This window comes from Lissotriton vulgaris, chromosome 4_1 (assembly GCF_964263255.1).
Source record: "Lissotriton vulgaris chromosome 4_1, aLisVul1.2, whole genome shotgun sequence".
NCBI classification, from domain to species: domain Eukaryota; kingdom Metazoa; phylum Chordata; class Amphibia; order Caudata; family Salamandridae; genus Lissotriton; species Lissotriton vulgaris.
In genome coordinates, this window is record NC_141691.1 from 1,154,467,799 (window position 1) to 1,154,485,646 (window position 17,848).

Here is a 17,848-nt window from a genome sequence, read left to right on the forward strand (position 1 = left end):
AAAGTGAAATCGACCGCCCTATGGAAATTAACATGGGGAAAACGCGTTTTGGGACCCCCCTTTTATCTCGGCCCCCGCTTGACGATTCCCCCCCAAACTTTCAGGGAAAGACCGGAACTCGACGAGGCCATTTTGAGGAGATTTTCAAGCAGATTCGTCAACCGGTGCCAAAGGTATTCCAAATAGAATTTTGAGATTTAACATTGAAAAAACTCCTAACTATAACTACCTACTGGCGACCGCCAGTAGGTAATATATATATATATATATATATATATATATATATATATATATATATATATATATATATATATATATATATATATATATATATATATATATACATACATACATATATATATATATATATATATATATATATATATATATATATATATATATATATATATATATATATATATATATATATATATATATATATATATATATATATATATATATATATATATATATATATATATATATATATATATATATATATATTACCTACTGGCTATCGCCAGTAGGTATATATAGTTAGGATTAATTCCCTATGGGATTTCTCAAAATTCTATGTCTAATAACTTTGGCGTTTGTGGACGGAATCGGCTGAAATTTTCAGGAAAATGGCACATTTTGTTTCTGAGCAGCCCCAGAAAATTTGGTGGGGTTTCGTCAAGGGGGGGCCGAGAAAAAAGGGGGGTCCCAAAACACGTTTTTCCCATTCATTTTTCCATAGGGCGGTTGGACTCACTTTTAGCTCGAACGGCTGAATGGATTTGCACGAAACTTGGCAAAATTGTAGGGACTGTTAGCCCGATGTGCCTTTGCTAGGTCTCAATATATGTGCTTCAGTGGATTTTGAGAAATTAACATTTAAATCAAGATATATATCTGTAACAGCGCTCCGGGCAGCGATCCGGTCCGCTTACTTTTCGCGTTTCGGAACTTTGCGAGCAGAAAGCTGATTGGCTCTCCGGTGTCTGTCAACATTCTAAACAGTCCGGAGCGGCCGCCATCTTGTCTCTCAGAAGGATCGAGAGAGAAGAAGAGGTGAAAAACGAAGGGGGAATTTAATGAAAGGGGGCAAGGTATCCCCCTCTTGACCCCCTAGGAATGTTGTTGGGGTTATTAAAGGGTCCCGTGGGGAAAAGAAAAAAAAAATGATTTTTCACGGTAGAAGCGCTTCACGGGCCGCGAACTGGGCCGCAAACTGGTAGCGAAACGGGAATTCGCCATTTTGTGCTTCGTTAATTAAATTACTAGGTATAAGGGGGTGCGGGAGACGTATCCTAATCCCCTATGTTTCCTGAGGGTGGCTGAGGAGGCTGATATATGTTGATACGTCTCTTCCAGCGGCTGTGCGTGAGCTTTTTTTTTTTTTGCTGCGTGACAGTCCGGAGCGGCCGCCATCTTGTCTCTCAGTAGGATCGAGAGAGAAGAAGAGGTGAAAAACAAAGGGGGAATTTAATGAAAGGGGGCAAGGTATCACCCTCTTGACCCCCTAGGAATGTTGTTGGGGTTATTAAAGGGTCCCGTGGGGAAAAAAAATAAAAAATGATTTTTCACGGTAGAAGCGCTTCACGGGCCGCGAACTGGGCCGCAAACTGGTAGCGAAACGGGAATTCGCCATTTTGTGCTTCGTTAATTAAATTACTAGGTATAAGGGGGTGCGGGAGACGTATCCTAATCCCCTATGTTTCCTGAGGGTGGCTGAGGAGGCTGATATATGTTGATACATCTCTTCCAGCGGCTGCGCCATCTTGCCTTTTTTCCAATGCCACAATTTTGTCGTGCACGGCAGCCATTTTAGATGCCAGGCTGGTCCCAGGCTATCACCTACCCCTGCGGATGTAGTTTATGGCCGCAGCTGTAGAGAATTCCGACATGCCAACCCTCCCGATTCAGGCGTGTGACTACTGATTTCAGTGCTAGTCTCCCGCCTCCCGATTTCTGCAAGCAAAAACCCGGGGGCATATTACGAACAACTAGCGATAATTTTTGTCTCTAACTTGTTTAGAGACAAAAATTATCGCCACACATCGGCGATTTTTATCGCAGATAAACCTTGCTATTATCGCAGAAAAGTCAACGATATTCATGTATTATCGAGCAAATGCTCTTAGCCATGTTATCCACCTCCCATTGGATAACATGGCTAAGAACTGCTCAGGGCAGGTGTTAGATTTTGGAGATATTCGCGCTTAGCGCGAATATCTCCAAAAGTTGGTAATAGGAGATAGCGATGTTAGGGACTGTTTCCAGTCGCTAACATCTTGGCACGCCACTTTGCATGTCATTAGTGATAAGTATCACTGACATGCAAAGCGGGGCCCAAGATGGTCGCTATCTCCTTTTAGCTGTCACTAACTGGTGTTAGCGACAGCTTGGTAATAGGGAGATAATTTTATCTCCGCTTTCATGGCTTTTAAAGCCAAAAAAGCGGAGATAAACCCCCTTGATAATATGCCCCACGATTCCTTGGGGGTTTCAGCTGACAGGGCTTGGTATTGTGTTACATGGTAATTTTTCCAGGAAACGTCAGAGGGTCGATGCAGGGGTTCTAGAAGAGGTGATAAACCATTTAAGCCTCATGAACAAGCGCATGGTCTTTTAAAGATTTGTGAAGTACTCGGGGCGGCGGTGTGTGTGTGCCCTCTTTCAGGAGCGGGCGGGGGGGCACTGCCAGCAACTTGCCAGGTCAGGTAGTGTTCAACACGTGCATCACCCTTTCTCTGCCTGCTATTGCGCTCCATGCTTCGGAAAGGTAAGAAAAAGAACGTGCATTTGAGTTTGAAATGTCGGATCCTGCAGCAGCACACTTCCAAAGCCCACACATGACAATAACCCGATTCAAGGCCCTATTCACCCGTTTTTAAAAAAATAGATAACACTCCGACAAAGTAAGATTATAAAACTTTATTAACTTTTAACTATAATGAACGGAACAAAAACTAAAAACATTTAAACATTTTTCAACTCAAAAAGCAACAATGGTTAGAAGCTGTCTTTTGTGCGAATAGTCCCAAGGCAGCACAACGTGCAGAGTTCTGGACGGCACCCAGGTGATGTCGCCTGGGTGCCGCACTGGTTTTGGGATCCTACAATGCAGCACAGAAAAACAGCGTGGGGCGTCCCGGGTGGTGCGGGGGGAGGCCTCGTCAGTAGCGGTCTGTTGTGCGAATAGTCCCAAGGCAGCAGAACGCGTTGAGATGTTGATGGGACTGTGTCCAGTGTCCCATGGCTGACACAACATGTACGACAGGCACCCAGGTGATGTCCAGTAAACTGCCGCACTGGTTTTGGTATCCTACAATGCTGCTCCGAAAATTGGCGTGCGGCGCCCCGGGGGGGGGGGGGCGTGGGGGAGGCGGCGTGAACGGGCCTCCCCAGGTGGCGGCCATCTAGCTGAGTTGCGCCCGCTCTTGCGGCTACGGCGTCTCGCTCACCATGTTGTTGAGTTGCTCCCACTCTTGCAGTGCAGCGATAGGCGGCTGCCACATGGCTCTTAAAATGGCGGACGGCTCCTCGGTTTTGGGCCTGGTCCACTGAAATGGCCCTGGGACACCTTGGAACTCGGACGCTTGCCTGCTAGGGCTTGGGCTCCATTCTCGAAAAGCGTCCCCTCAGCCGTGAAGATTCTACAAAAGTCTTGGGGGCCCCCGACTCCCGCAGGCTTCCGGTGGGGAGCGGCTGCCATGATTGCTCGCGGAATGACCACGACGGAGCCACGAGATGGTGGTGCTCTCATGCTGACGCCAGCTTCAGTCTGAATGATCCAGAAACAAGGTGGGGCTTTCATCGTTTGGGAAAAAAAAATGTTTTAAACCAATGAAAAGTGTTATTTTTAGGTCATATGACCAAGCCTTCCATCTTTAGGAAACCAAAAGTAAAATGAACCAATGAAAAGTTTTATAAACAAGTCACATGACCTGTTATGCGGCATAGGGCTACAAAAAGCGTAGAAAATCCGTTGGCACGTGAGGCGGCGTCAGTAGCGGACCGATGTGCGAATAGGCCGAAGGCAGCACAACGCGCCGAGATTCGGATGGCACCGAGGTGGTGTCCAGCAAATTGCCGCACTGGTGTGGCCATCCTACAATGCTGCGCCGAAAGACGGCGTGTCCAGCTGAGTTGCGGTCACTGTTGCGGTACAGTGACTCGAACGCGCCGAGATCCGGATGGCACCGAGGTGGTGTCCAGCAAATTGCCGCACTGGTGTGGCCATCCTACAATGCTGCGCCGAAAGATGGCGTGTCCAGCTGAGTTGCGGTCACTCTTGCGGTACAGTGAGTCGAACGCGCCGAGATCTGGATGGCCCCGATGTTGTGTCCAGCAAGTTGCCACACTGGTGTGGCCATCCTACAATGCTGCGCCGAAAGTCGGCGAGGGGTGCCCCGTTGGCTTATGAGGTGATGTCAGTAGTGGACCGATGTGTGAATAGGTCGGAACCAGCACAAGGCGCCAAGATCCGAATGGCAAGTCCTGGATGTTGAGTGCCTCAGTTGAGAGTTCTGAGCAGTGCTTGTAAGATTGTCTAAAGCTTATTTGCACCTGCTGCAGCTTCACTATTGCCCTGGTGTGGCCAAAGGTGGCACATGACATAGGCGGCCGGCTCCCGAGGTCCGGCGGAACTTTTTGCCTTTTCCTTTCTGCTTCTTTTCCTACAATCCGTTTCATCTGAAGACACGACCAGGTCCCTGAATGTGTGCAGGGGGACGCTATTGATTGAATGAAAATGGCGGCTTGACACAAAGCTGACTCAAGCGTTACTGTTGATGCTATACAGACAAAAATTGGTTTTCAGTTTGTACATTCTTCAGGTTTTTTTTTTCCATCCAAGTCTGATTGAGAGTTTGTAGAAAAATGGCTTCAGATTTTCCACATACTACTCTTCAACATTCTTCCTAAATGTAACAATGTGAAACTCACTAGGAGAACGGCTGTTTCTGTTTCCTTTCAAAATGCTGCCAACAATATTTTCTGAATGGAAGACACCATCTTGTAGCATAAAGGGACGAAAGGGGTTCTGGTCTGGCCGATGTTTGGTGGAGACATTTTGACTATATCTTGGACCTGCCCGGCCTCGCCCAAAATGGCGCCGGTATAAATGGGACTCGTAACTCCTTGCCCGCAAATGTATATCTAGAAAATGTTATTGTAAGTGGCCCTGTCGTATTTTAATTACAAAATGTACGTCCACCGATTCCGCAACTGTTAGACACCTTTGTTCTTGCAACCTAATGGCCCGCTCGTTACGTTCTTCTACAGTGTAAATGTCTCCTCATCATATACCATTTCAGTTTGCTCCGTGGCCGGCCCACGTGGTTATAGGCCCGTATTTGTATACTGACATTTTCACAATAAAGGTTTTTAAAACAAAACACAGTAGTAGTATTTACATTGGTAACGTTTTTACTTTTAGTCACTGTTTTCGAATCAGTAAAGGCAAGTGAAATAAAGCAGTCCAATTACATGACGGATAAAAGGTATAATATGTAGGAACGCAGTAAAGATAAATGCTTAAGGGCAGTTGTGTTTTTCATGTCTGCAATATAAAGGGATCGATAAGAATCTGATAATTAGGCGTATCGGCGACTAAGACAGCAGGCCGAATCTCTTTTACTCAACGGCTCCGTCATGGAAGGAAGAAACGCCTTTTTTCTCGAAAAAGGAATATATTTTACTTACAAGACAGTTGTAAATTTTCCGGGAAAGTACATTAGCCTGGAATATTATAACATATGTTTGAAAAAAAAATATTGTTCGAAAACAATAAAAAGCGTAATTTTTAGGTCATATGACCAAGCTTTTCATCATTAAATTAACAAAAGTAAAATGAACCAATGAAAAGTTTTATTAACAAGTCACATGACCTGTTATGCTTACGTTACGCACTGCGCGCCGCGCCTCGGATCACTTCCGGGTGCGGTAACGCGGCGTGTCATATAACGCATTACGCGACAACGTAGGTCAAGAATATAGTCAAAATGTCTCCACCAACCAGCGTTCGGAACACAACCCCTTTCAGCAGTCCAAAAAGTTCTGTTAAATGACAACAGAGGGGACAGGCAACAAGAACCATCAGTCAAAGAGGGGAGGGCAAGTTCTTCTCTTCCGGGTCATGTTGGGGCGCTACCGGAACTGATTGAATTGGTAGTCTACAGTGTTTCTGGATGTTTCAGACTAAAGCTGGCGTCAGCATGAGACCACTACCATCTCGTAGCTCCGTCGTGGCCATTCCACGAGCAATCATGGCAGCCGCTCCCCACCAGAAGCCTGCGGGAGTCGGAGGCCCCCAAGACTTTTGTAGAATCTTCACGGCTGAGGGGACGCTTTTCGAGAATGGAGCCCAAGCCCTAGCAGGCAAGCGTCCGAGTTCCAAGGTGTCCCAGGGCCATTTTAGTGGACCAGGCCCAAAACCGAAGAGCCGGCCGCCATTTTGAGAGTCCTGTGGCAGCCGCCTATCGCTGCACCGCAAGAGTGGGCGCAATTCAGCTGGATGGTGGGCAAGACGCTGTAGCCGCAAGAGTGGGCGCAACTCAGCTGGATGGGACAAGGTTCAGAATTGAAGAGTCATCAAAAGGCAAAAAGTTCCGCCGGACCCCGGGAGCCGGCCGCCTATGTCAGGGGCGATCTCAGGCTACACCAGTGCTATAAGACTTGGGGAGGGTGTCGGAGCCAAGCGTCTTCTCCGAGTCCATGGCCATCACACCGCCCCTCAGGGGCCTCCGTCAGGCTGTTTAGGAAGGTAACATATCACATTGTTTTCTAATGCAGTCAGGTCCACAAACGACACTCACTTACTTTGAGAATAGTGAAGCTGCAGTAGGTGGAAATAAGCTTCAGACAGTGTTACAAGCGCTGCTCAGAACTCTTAACTATGGCACCCAACATCCAGAACTTATGCCATTTGAGAATGGCAGTGACATCGAAGCAACTCAGGGACCAAAACCATTAACGTACTTTCACGTATGAAAATCTTACTTGGGGAGGGGGCAGGAGCGAAGCGCCCCCTCCCAGTCAGCGCCACCACACCGTATGTTGAAAATTTGAAGCCATCGTTCTACAAAGTCAACCAAACTTGGATTGAAAAATCTAGAAAAATGTACAAACTGAAAACCAGTTTTGGTCTGCATAGCATCAGTAGCAACGCTTGAGTCAGCTTTGTGTCAAGCCGCCATTTTGATTCAACAAAGCACAGGCATTGAAAAAGGCTCAAACTCAGAACTCTGAACTATGGCACCCAACATCCAGGAGCTTGCCATCCGGATCTTGGAGCCTTGTGCTGCTTTCGACCTATTCACACATCCGTCCACTACTGACATCATCTTATAAACCAACGTTATGTAAATAGTTTTTTAATAAAATGTTTTACCCTGTTTCTTTGCTGGTGTGTTGTCTATATTTTTAATATTTGCATAGGGTTTGTCGTTATTTTGTGCGGGATATGTGATGGAGCCGAGCTGTCTTGCAGCCCTCATGGTGTGGAGCTCAGTTCATCTCACTATTTTCGTATTTCTCATGAAGGGTTGTTCCTAATATTTCTATTTTAGCGAGGTCAAAAAGAGATCCAATTAGTGGCCTACTGATTTTGCTCGATTACTTTTATTTTTTTACACGATTTTTCACTATCTGCAAAGACTAAACAGAGTATTGCGACTTTGTGCTTGTTTGTAAATAGAGAATGATCCAAAGAGAACCAATTCTAAAACAGTAAATGCTTGGACAACAATCAATCAAATGGAGAGACAAGCAGGCACGACGGATTACAACGGGGGTAAAGGCCTGCGTTAACTACCCTTCAGTATCTGCAAAGAGAGAGTACTACTAAGACAAAAGAGGGGAGGGGGGGGTGCAGCGTTCAAAGCACATCAGCGTGCATAAATACGAAAATGTTTTTATCTATCACGTACTTGACATTTTAAAGCTTTTCATATTTGCTATTAAAAAACCAATGAAATTCACAGAAACAACCATAGGTTATAGTGGATATATAGTTAGGAATTTGCATTTACAAAACCTTGAAAATTCAATGAAAAAACCATTGGTTTTAGGCCATATATAGTTAGGGATTTGCATTTACAAAACCTTATTTTACTCGCATAAAACCATTGAAATTCCATATATAGTTATAAGCGCTAACTATATATCGTGCACCCGCAATCCACTGCTGATGATGTCACATATTACATCATTCATGACATGGTTAGTGACATCACTGATGACATCACTGATGACATCTCAAATGACATCACTGATGACATCACTGAAAACATCTCATTTGACATGACTGATAACATCACTGATGATATCATTCATGTGATAATACGATGAACCTCTTCAGACTCTAATATAACCTTAGATACAATCAGTGTAAACAGACACTCACAGACTGTCACTCATCCATGGAGTTACTCACACACCTAGTCAGTCATGCAGAGAATCAATCACACCTCCATTTCCTCAAATATACAGTTATACAAACTTTACTTATTCAAACATATACTAACACATATTTACTCTCTTATACAATCCCTGATACAAGTTCACAATGATCCATACAGCCACTCACACATTCACTGGCTCTTATGCACAGTTATTTATATATGTCAACTCTCACATGTACTGTGTTTTACATATGTACTTACTTTGACATGTAGCACTGAGATATCCATTCACTCACCAATACACTTATGCACACAGTCAACCGCCCATACAGCTGTTTCCACATGCAGTTTTAAACCCATAGATCTAGTGAATCAACTGCTCACACATCTATGCACAGAGTCATACACCTCCCAGCCACCCACACACACACCCAGTCTTCCATACAAATACTTGGGCAACCAATCAATAATCCATATAGTTACTCATATAGCTACTTATCAACACATGCAACAGTTTACAGAACAACAGACATAATAATGCACACATTCAGACAGTTTAGTCACTAACCCATGCACTCAGTGAGAAATATTTAATCACTCACTCATACAGTCAGTCATGCAGCTACTAAATCCTTCATCCAGACACTTATACATCCACTCATTCTTCAATATGTAAGACATATTTTAACTTTACAGAAACATACAGTCACTGGGTGTTGTCATCAGTGATGTCATCAGTGATGTCATTTGAGATGTCATCAGTGATGTCATCAGTGATGTCACTAACCATGTCATGAATGATGTAATATGTGACATCATCAGCAGTGGATTGCGGGTGCGCGATATATAGTTAGCGCTTATAACTATATATGGAATTTCAATGGTTTTATGCGAGTAAAATAAGGTTTTGTAAATGCAAATCCCTAACTATATATGGCCTAAAACCAATGGTTTTTTCATTGAATTTTCAAGGTTTTGTAAATGCAAATTCCTAACTATATATCCACTATAACCTATGGTTTTTTCTGTGAATATATATATATATATATATATATATATATATATATATATATATATATATATATATATATATATATATATATATATATATATATATATATATATATATATATATATATACATATCTAACACTCCTCCGCAGTTATACGAAAGTAATGGGCGCACTCCCTCTGAGTTCCACAGTTTGATTTAATATAATCTTTTCAGCATGAAAACAACACGATCTATGCGTTTCAGTGCACCTGGCACCTTGCTCACGATCACTTTCTCAAGTTTTTTTCAACACGTTTAAAGCAACCACCAGTGGTTGATGTTACATCACATCCTGTTTCTCATAGCTAAGCATTGTGGTATTTGTAGTTTTTATCAGTATTATATAAAAAGAGTCTCTAAGTCGAGTTTAACCATTCATTTAACAAAGAAAATAATAACCCCTTATTCTCTTGTTTGAACTCTTTACACAATTAGCTGACAATTTAATTTAGATTAATTTTTGCCATTGTTTCTGGCCAGCTAGGTTTATCTTGTCCTTTCCAATCCCTCTAGTGAGATTTGTCAACTGTTTGTTCAGTGATTGGGGTCCTTTTATTTTTTATATATTTGAGTCTTGTCTTGTTTTTGAATGCGGTTTTCAACCTCACAAGCTCATTTTCTCATGTTCCTCATTTGTCAATATTAGAGATGAATATATAACTCCTCCGATTGGTTCAGGCCGTGCGGACTTAAAGTTCTGAAATTTAGGATGTGGCGTGACTCCTTTTGTCTTAAGATCTTTTCACGATCTCCTCCACGTATGTTCTTTGGTATTGTTTCTATCCCAAAGAATTTCAGTTTCAGACAATCCCCGTTGTGTTTTTACTCCATATGTTTTGCCACTGCGTTTGCACTATCCTTATGTGTCGTAGCTCTGGCATGTTCCATTATCCATTTTTTTAGTTCTCCTTTAGTGCTACCCACATACAATAAGGGGCAAGGACATTCTATTCCGTAGACTGTGTACTCCATTTTACAGGAAATCAGTTGTCGTATCTGCCATTTTTTGTTGTTGGGCATTGGTATTTCTTTGGTTTGTTTTGCAATTTGGCACATTTTGCACCCATAACATTTCACGAAGCCAGTGGTTTTGAGCCAGTCTTTCTTTTTGTTGGTTTTACAATGACTGTGAATTAACTGATCCTTGAGATTCGGTGCTCTTCTGTATGTTACAACTGGATGTTGTCCCACTAGTTTCCCTACTGTGTCATCCAAATGTAATATCTTCCAGTTTTTCCTCATGATTTGCACAAGTTTTTTACTGTTTTCAGAGTAGTCAGTAATGAGTCTGATAGGCTCTGGTTTGTTTTTGTTCTCATCTTTATTTGAACGTTTCAAACATTCCAGTCTGGGTTTCTCATTTGCTTTTTTCCAACATTTCTCAATGTTGCCCTGATTGTATATGCGATTTTTGAATCTTCGTTTTTTTATGGCGCTGTGTTTCTGCCATTCAGATTCTTCGCTGCATATTCTTCTGATGCGAAGAAACTCACCATATGGGATGCTTGAGATCAAAGAGGCTTGGTGGAAGTTGGTCGCTTCTAATGTTGCATTGGTGGCCGTTGCTTTTCTGTGTAGTGTCGTATGGATATGATTATCCTTGATATAAATGCATGTATCCAGGAATGTTACCTCTTTGTTATTGATTTCATATGTAAAGGTTAATCCTGTCATGCTGCCATTAATGATCTTGTAATAATCTTGAAATTCTTCTGAAGTTCCGTCCCAGATGATCAGAAGGTCATCTATAAACCTTATCCAGCACATGATTTTACAAGTGAATTGATCATTTTCTGATGCCCAAGCTATTTCCTTTTCCCAGTACCCCATTGTGAGGCACGCATAGTTCGGGCTAAAAGAAAAACCCATTGCGATTCCATTACATTGTCTATATAGCTCTTCTCCAAACAGAAAAATGTTTTGTGATAGACATAGTTCAATCATGTCCTGTAACATTTGGTTATGGTTTTTGTATTTGATATCTCTGTTTTGCAAAAAGTAATTGCACGCTTTCATTCCAATGTCATTTTGTATATTCGTATACAAAGATACGACATCCATGGATATCAAATGATAGTTTTCTTGCCATGGTGTGTTTTCCAGTCTTCTCAAGAGATCGTTGGTGTCCTGAATATATGAGCTTAGTTGTGTGACATGTGGCTTGAGGAAATAATCGATATAGTTTGAGATAGGTTCCAAAAGAGAGCCCTTTGCGGATAAAATTGGTCTTCCTGGTGGTTTTCTTCGATCTTTATGGACCTTTGGCAGGAAATAGATTGTGGCTGTTGTTGGGTGATTAGTTGTTGAATACTTTTGTTCATCTTCATCAATCAAGTTGTTGAGTTTCCATTGTCTCAATTTTTCATCCAACTTGTTCTTTATTTACGGCGGTGGGTTGGTTTTTAGCCTTTCATAATATTTGATGTCTTTCAGTTGCCGATGAGCTTCAATGTATGAACTCTTTTCCCAAATCACTATATTTCCTCCCTTATCCGCCATCTTTATTTCTATCTGGTCCTCTTTGCATAGATTTTCTAATGCTTCTCGTTCCTCCGAGGTCAAGTTATCTTTGTAGTTGGATCCCTTGATTTTGTGCAGGTCCTGGATCACAGCTTCTTGAAAGATATCCACCTTGTTTCCCGCAGGTAACTGGGGATAAAATATCGATTTTGGTTTTAACTTGCTGATGCCAGCTCCTGTTTGTGCAATTGCTTGACTGACAGATATTTAATTTTCATCGGTCACATCTAAATTTAGAAGGGTAGAGGATGCATCTGCCTCTTTTACACATAAGTTTGAAGTGCCTTCTTCTTCCATTTGCGGTCTTTGAGTTTCTTTTTTATTTTTGTTTTCTTCACAGAACTTTGCCAATTTGATCTTCCTTATATATAGGTACAGATCTATTCGCACTTGAGCTGTGTTCATCTTTTTCTTGGGGCAGAAATGTATGCCTCGTTTTAGAAGCATAGTTTCCATTTCAGTGATTGTTCTTTTGGAGAGGTTAATAATCTGTAGTTCATCATTAATTTCCCCCTCTTCTGGCGCATGCTCCGTGTTTCTGTTCCCACTTTCTCGGTTGATTGATTTGTTTCTGTTACCCCTTCTTGTCTTTTTTTGTTTGTTGTCCATCGTCGTCCTCTTCCCCTTCCTCTTGGTTGATTTTGTGCGCCTCGGCTCTGTTCCCACTGTCTTTGTTGTAGCACGAGGCGCATATCCCCTAAAAAAGGCATCCTTTCGGTATTTACTGATGTACTTGGTTCGCCCTCATTTCCTTCCTTTGTTATTAATGAGCATGAGGAAGAGGCACTGCTGGATAGATTTGAACCTCGTTTTTGTGGGGATAATTGTTTGAAAAAATCGTATTTTCTGGAGAAGGTAAATATGCAACCCTCCTCATAATCCACAGTATCACGTATGAATTTATTATGCTTGCGTTCTCTCACTGTGTCCTCATGTTTTTCAATTTGGCTTTCTAGTTCCTTCTTAAATTCGATCTTTGAGTTTCTTTTTTATTTTTGTTTTCTTCACAGAACTTTGCCAATTTGATCTTCCTTATATATAGGTACAGATCTATTCGCACTTGAGCTGTGTTCATCTTTTTCTTGGGGCAGAAATTTATGCCTCGTTTTAGAAGCATAGTTTCCATTTCAGTGATTGTTCTTTTGGAGAGGTTAATAATCTGTAGTTCATAATTTATTTCCCCCTCTTCTGGCGCATGCTCCTTGTTTCTGTTCCCACTTTCTCGGTTGATTGATTTGTTTCTGTTACCCCTTCTTGTCTTTTTTTGTTTGTTGTCCATCGTCGTCCTCTTCCCCTTCCTCTTGGTTGATTTTGTGCGCCTCGGCTCTGTTCCCACTGTCTTTGTTGTAGCACGAGGCGCATATCCCCTAAAAAAGGCATCCTTTCGGTATTTACTGATGTACTTGGTTCGCCCTCATTTCCTTCCTTTGATATTAATGAGCATGAGGAAGAGGCACTGCTGGATAGATTTGAACCTCGTTTTTGTGGGGATAATTGTTTGAAAAAATCGTATTTTCTGGAGAAGGTAAATATGCAACCCTCCTCATAATCCACAGTATCACGTATGAATTGATTATGCTTGCGTTCTCTCACTGTGTCCTCATGTTTTTCAATTTGGCTTTCTAGTTCCTTCTTAAATTCGATAATTTCATTATTGAGTTTTAGTGATGTGACCTCTTTCTCCATTTCCTTAAGTTCCTCCTGTATCTTATTGAGACTAATTTCAATGTGTTTTACAAGAATTGCTACTAATCCAAGAGACGATTTTAAAATGAATTCTCCCCATTCTTCAAGTAACTCGTTTGATGTATCTTCATGACTGGGCATCAACATAATTCTCAAGCCTCTTGGGATTCTTTGTACTTCCAGATATTTCTTGAGTGTTATGAATTCCAAAGATTTATTTATCTCTTTGCGGCTCAGTTTTTCCCACATTCTCAGTTTGCTTTTAACATCCGATATTAACTGGCGGTTGCCATTAGGTATATATAGTTAGGACCTAGTTACCATAGGAAATCCGCAACATTCTATTGGGAATAACATTGGCGTTGATTGAGGAAATTGCGTGCAATTCTCCAAACTTATGGCCAGCTCAGTTCTACTCCTTCCCTGAAAGTTTTGTGTGCTTCATCAAGCAGAGGCCGAGAAAAAAGGGGGGTCACAAAACGTGTTTTCCCCATGTTATTTTCCATAGGACGATTAGACACGGCTACAGCCCGAACGGCTGAACGGAATTACACCAAACTTTGCAAAATTGTAGGGACTGGTACGTAGAAGTGCCTTTCCTATATTTGGTGAAAATTGTTCCAGTAGTTTTTATGAAAAGTAACTTCAAAAACACATATATATCTATATGCGTGCTTTGAACGCTTACCTGCACGCGTACCGGGGAGCGCACCCGGCGCGCCACGGAAGTGCGCGAGCGGATAGCTGATTGGCTCTCGGGTGTCTGTCAACATTCCAAACAGTCCGGAGTGTCCGCCATCTTGTGTCTCGGTTCACAAAAAAATAAGGGGGAAATGATTAAAAGGGGGCAGGGTAGACACCCCCTGACCCCCTAGGTTTTCTCAGGGGGGCCTAGAAGGACCACGAAGGGCAAAACAACTTCTTTTTTTTTTAAATGTTCACGAAGTGGGCTCCGGGTGCATGTACAGGTACGCGTACCACGGGGAAAAACAGAGAAAAAAATTGAGTTTAAATAATGAATTTAGAGTGTTTAGAGGCAGGGTAACTCTGAAAAGAGCTGTTGTGTTATCTGGGTAAATTAAGTACCTACAAGTAGTAATTTAAAAAAAAATAAACATTTTTAACAATTTTTAATTACTAAATATAAATTTATTGTTCTGAATTTTTGTAATTTGAAAGATCTAACATTAAATCGTCAGAAATTTCGTCATTGGTAGTTTGTTCCTACTGTAAGCTTACTGTACTCTGTACGGTACGAGTACGGTGCGCGTACCCCGCGTTTAAAAAAATATATAGGTTTTGGGCCTGGGGGTCCTTGTGGGACCCCCTGAGCAGTCCTAGGGGGTCAGGGTGCTTCCCTTTCCATGGTTTGCACCTTTGTTTCACTGCTTTCTTGTGCCTTGGTTCTACCGAGGCACAATATGTCTGCCAACACTTTCTGGTTTGGAGTGTTGACAGACAGTGGCAGCCAAAATGCATGCCTTCCCGAGAAAGCTGTATGCTCATCGGCTGACCACACTTCTAACCAGGAAGTGTTGGCATCCATCTTCTGCTAATGTTGACAGACAATGGCAGCCAATCAGCATGCCTTCCTGAGAAAGCTGCATGCTCATTGGCTGTCAAGACTTCTAACCAGGAAGTGTTGACATCCATCTTGTGCTCGATAGACAAAGGCAAAAGAAAGCAACAAAACAAACATGAAGAACACAAAAAGTGGGCAGGGTAGATACACCCTGACACCCTAGGCCTGCCCAGGTGGTCCCACAAGGACAAAAAAGGACCTTTTTTTTAAAAAACCTGGTCTGTTTTTTTTAAAAACTTAACCCCGGGGGCCAAATTGCAGGGGCATAGTGATAAAGAAGCCTGGGGGGTCCACAATCACCCCCACACTTTCCCGGGTACTGCCACCCCGGGGCAAAGCAATGCAGCCCCTTGGCGCATACTGGAGGCTCCTGATGGGCTAGTTGGCCCCCAGGGACCCCCAGTATGCAAGGGGAATTAGTTCCCCCTCTGCAAACACGCCCGGGGGCTGCGTTGCAGAGAGGTGTAAAAAAGGGTGTGGCCTCATTACACCTCTCTGCAATGCAGTCCCCTGGGGCATACTGCAGGTTCCAGGTGGGCTAGTTGGCCCCCAGGGACCCCCAGTATGCAAGGGGAATTAGTTCCCCCTCTGCAAACACGCCCGGGGGCTGTGTTGCAGAGAGGTGTAAAAAAGGGTGTGGCCTAATTACACCTCTCTGCAATGCACCCCCCTGGCTTATAATGGAGGCTCCTGGTGGCCTAGTTGCCCCCCTGGGACCCCCAGTATGCAAGGGAAATTAGTTCCTCCTCTGCAAACGCACCAGGGGTTGCGCTGCAAAAAGGGGGCGTGCCCTCTGAACACCTGCCTACAAAAATGTAGTAAATCAGTATAAAAAAAAACAAATTAATACCTTTAAAAATTGTCATTTAAAAAACCTTGCAAATTCACTGAAAAAAACACAGATTTCAGTCCTTATATAGTAAGGTATTTGCATTTAAAAAACCTTGCAAATTCACTGAAAAAAACAGAGGTTTCAGGCCTTATATAGTTAGGAATTAGCTTTTAAAAACCCTTTGAAATTCACTCAAAAAATATAAGTTTTAGGGGTGTTATAGTTAGCTGGACATTTTACTCATACAAAATCATTGAAACTGCTCCTATATAGTTAGTTGTACTAACTATATTTCACGCACCCGCAATCCACTGCTGATGATGTCACATATTACATCATTCATTACATGGTCAGTGACATCACTGATAACCTCTCAAATGACATCAATGATGACATCACTGATGACATCATTCATGTGACAATCACATACACCTTTTCATACACTAGTAAAACCTTTCATCACTCTTTGTAAAATACAGAGTATCATATTTGAATCCATTGACACAGCAATACAAGTATCTAAAAACCCACTCATTGATTCCTAGAGGTATACACACATCTAATCACTTACCTGTAGATTTACTCATACATGCTGTCAATAACCAATAGAACACTATCAAAAATACTTATACACCTATATCGACATTACACACCAGCACACAACCTATTCACATATGAAGTTATCCTACTCACTTATGCAAACAATGGATCACACTTACATACTTACTTAGCTACACACTTATACAAACACCACTTCATCTATTCATTTAGACAGTAAGTCATATTTAGTATATTATAAAATCATTATTACAAGTATACAGTTATCCATACAGTCACTCACACAATCATTGTGTCTTATGTATACTTATTTATATAAAACAACTGACACATACACTGCCTTTTATTTTTCTAGTTTGTTGGACATGTACCATTGAGAAATATATTTGCTCATCACCACACCCATAAAGATATTCACTCACCCAAACAACTGTTAGAACATGTAGTTTTAACTTGATAATCAAAAAATGGAATGGAAACTGGTATCTACCGTAACCATTAGTTATTTTTGATAACCCTCATAGACGCCCAATTGCGTTTATGGCGTAAGAACTGACTGAACGGGAGATTGTCCCGACAGGGTCTCGGGTGGTAACTCTGATAGGAAAGGAGACTGTTCTTGGCCGTCGGTTTGGTATATGTCTTAGTCTCTAGATTCCCATTTTCTGTGAAGATTGTTAGATCTAAGAAATCAATTTGTTGGTTACTTGAAATAAATGTGAACTTGAGCCACCGGTCTCTTCCATTTAGCTACTCCATGAATGTCGCCAGATCTTTATTGATGTCCCAGATTAGCAGGATATCGTCAATATAACGCTTACGCCATAAACGCAATTGTAGCAAAGACAGTGATTATAGACTACAAGCGAAAGAACTAAGCAAAAAACTACGGGAAAGAGACTATACTTCTGCAGTAATCTCGAAGTGCAAAAAACGGGCACAATACCAGCCTAGAGACTGTCTCCTACAGAGCAATCAAAAGGAACCTATCAAAGACCTTGTAACCTGTGTCACCACTTACTGTCCTGTGACTTATGATGTCCAAAATTTAATAAGGAAAAACTGGCAAATAATCACATCGGGCAAGTACAATTGGCCAAAACCAAGATTCGCCAATAGGAGGACAAAGAACATAAAAGATGTACTAGTACATACCCGTCCAAGGAGAAAGTCAATCAATCCCACCACGAGAGATGCCAACATATCCCCTGCAACCGGTCATTACCC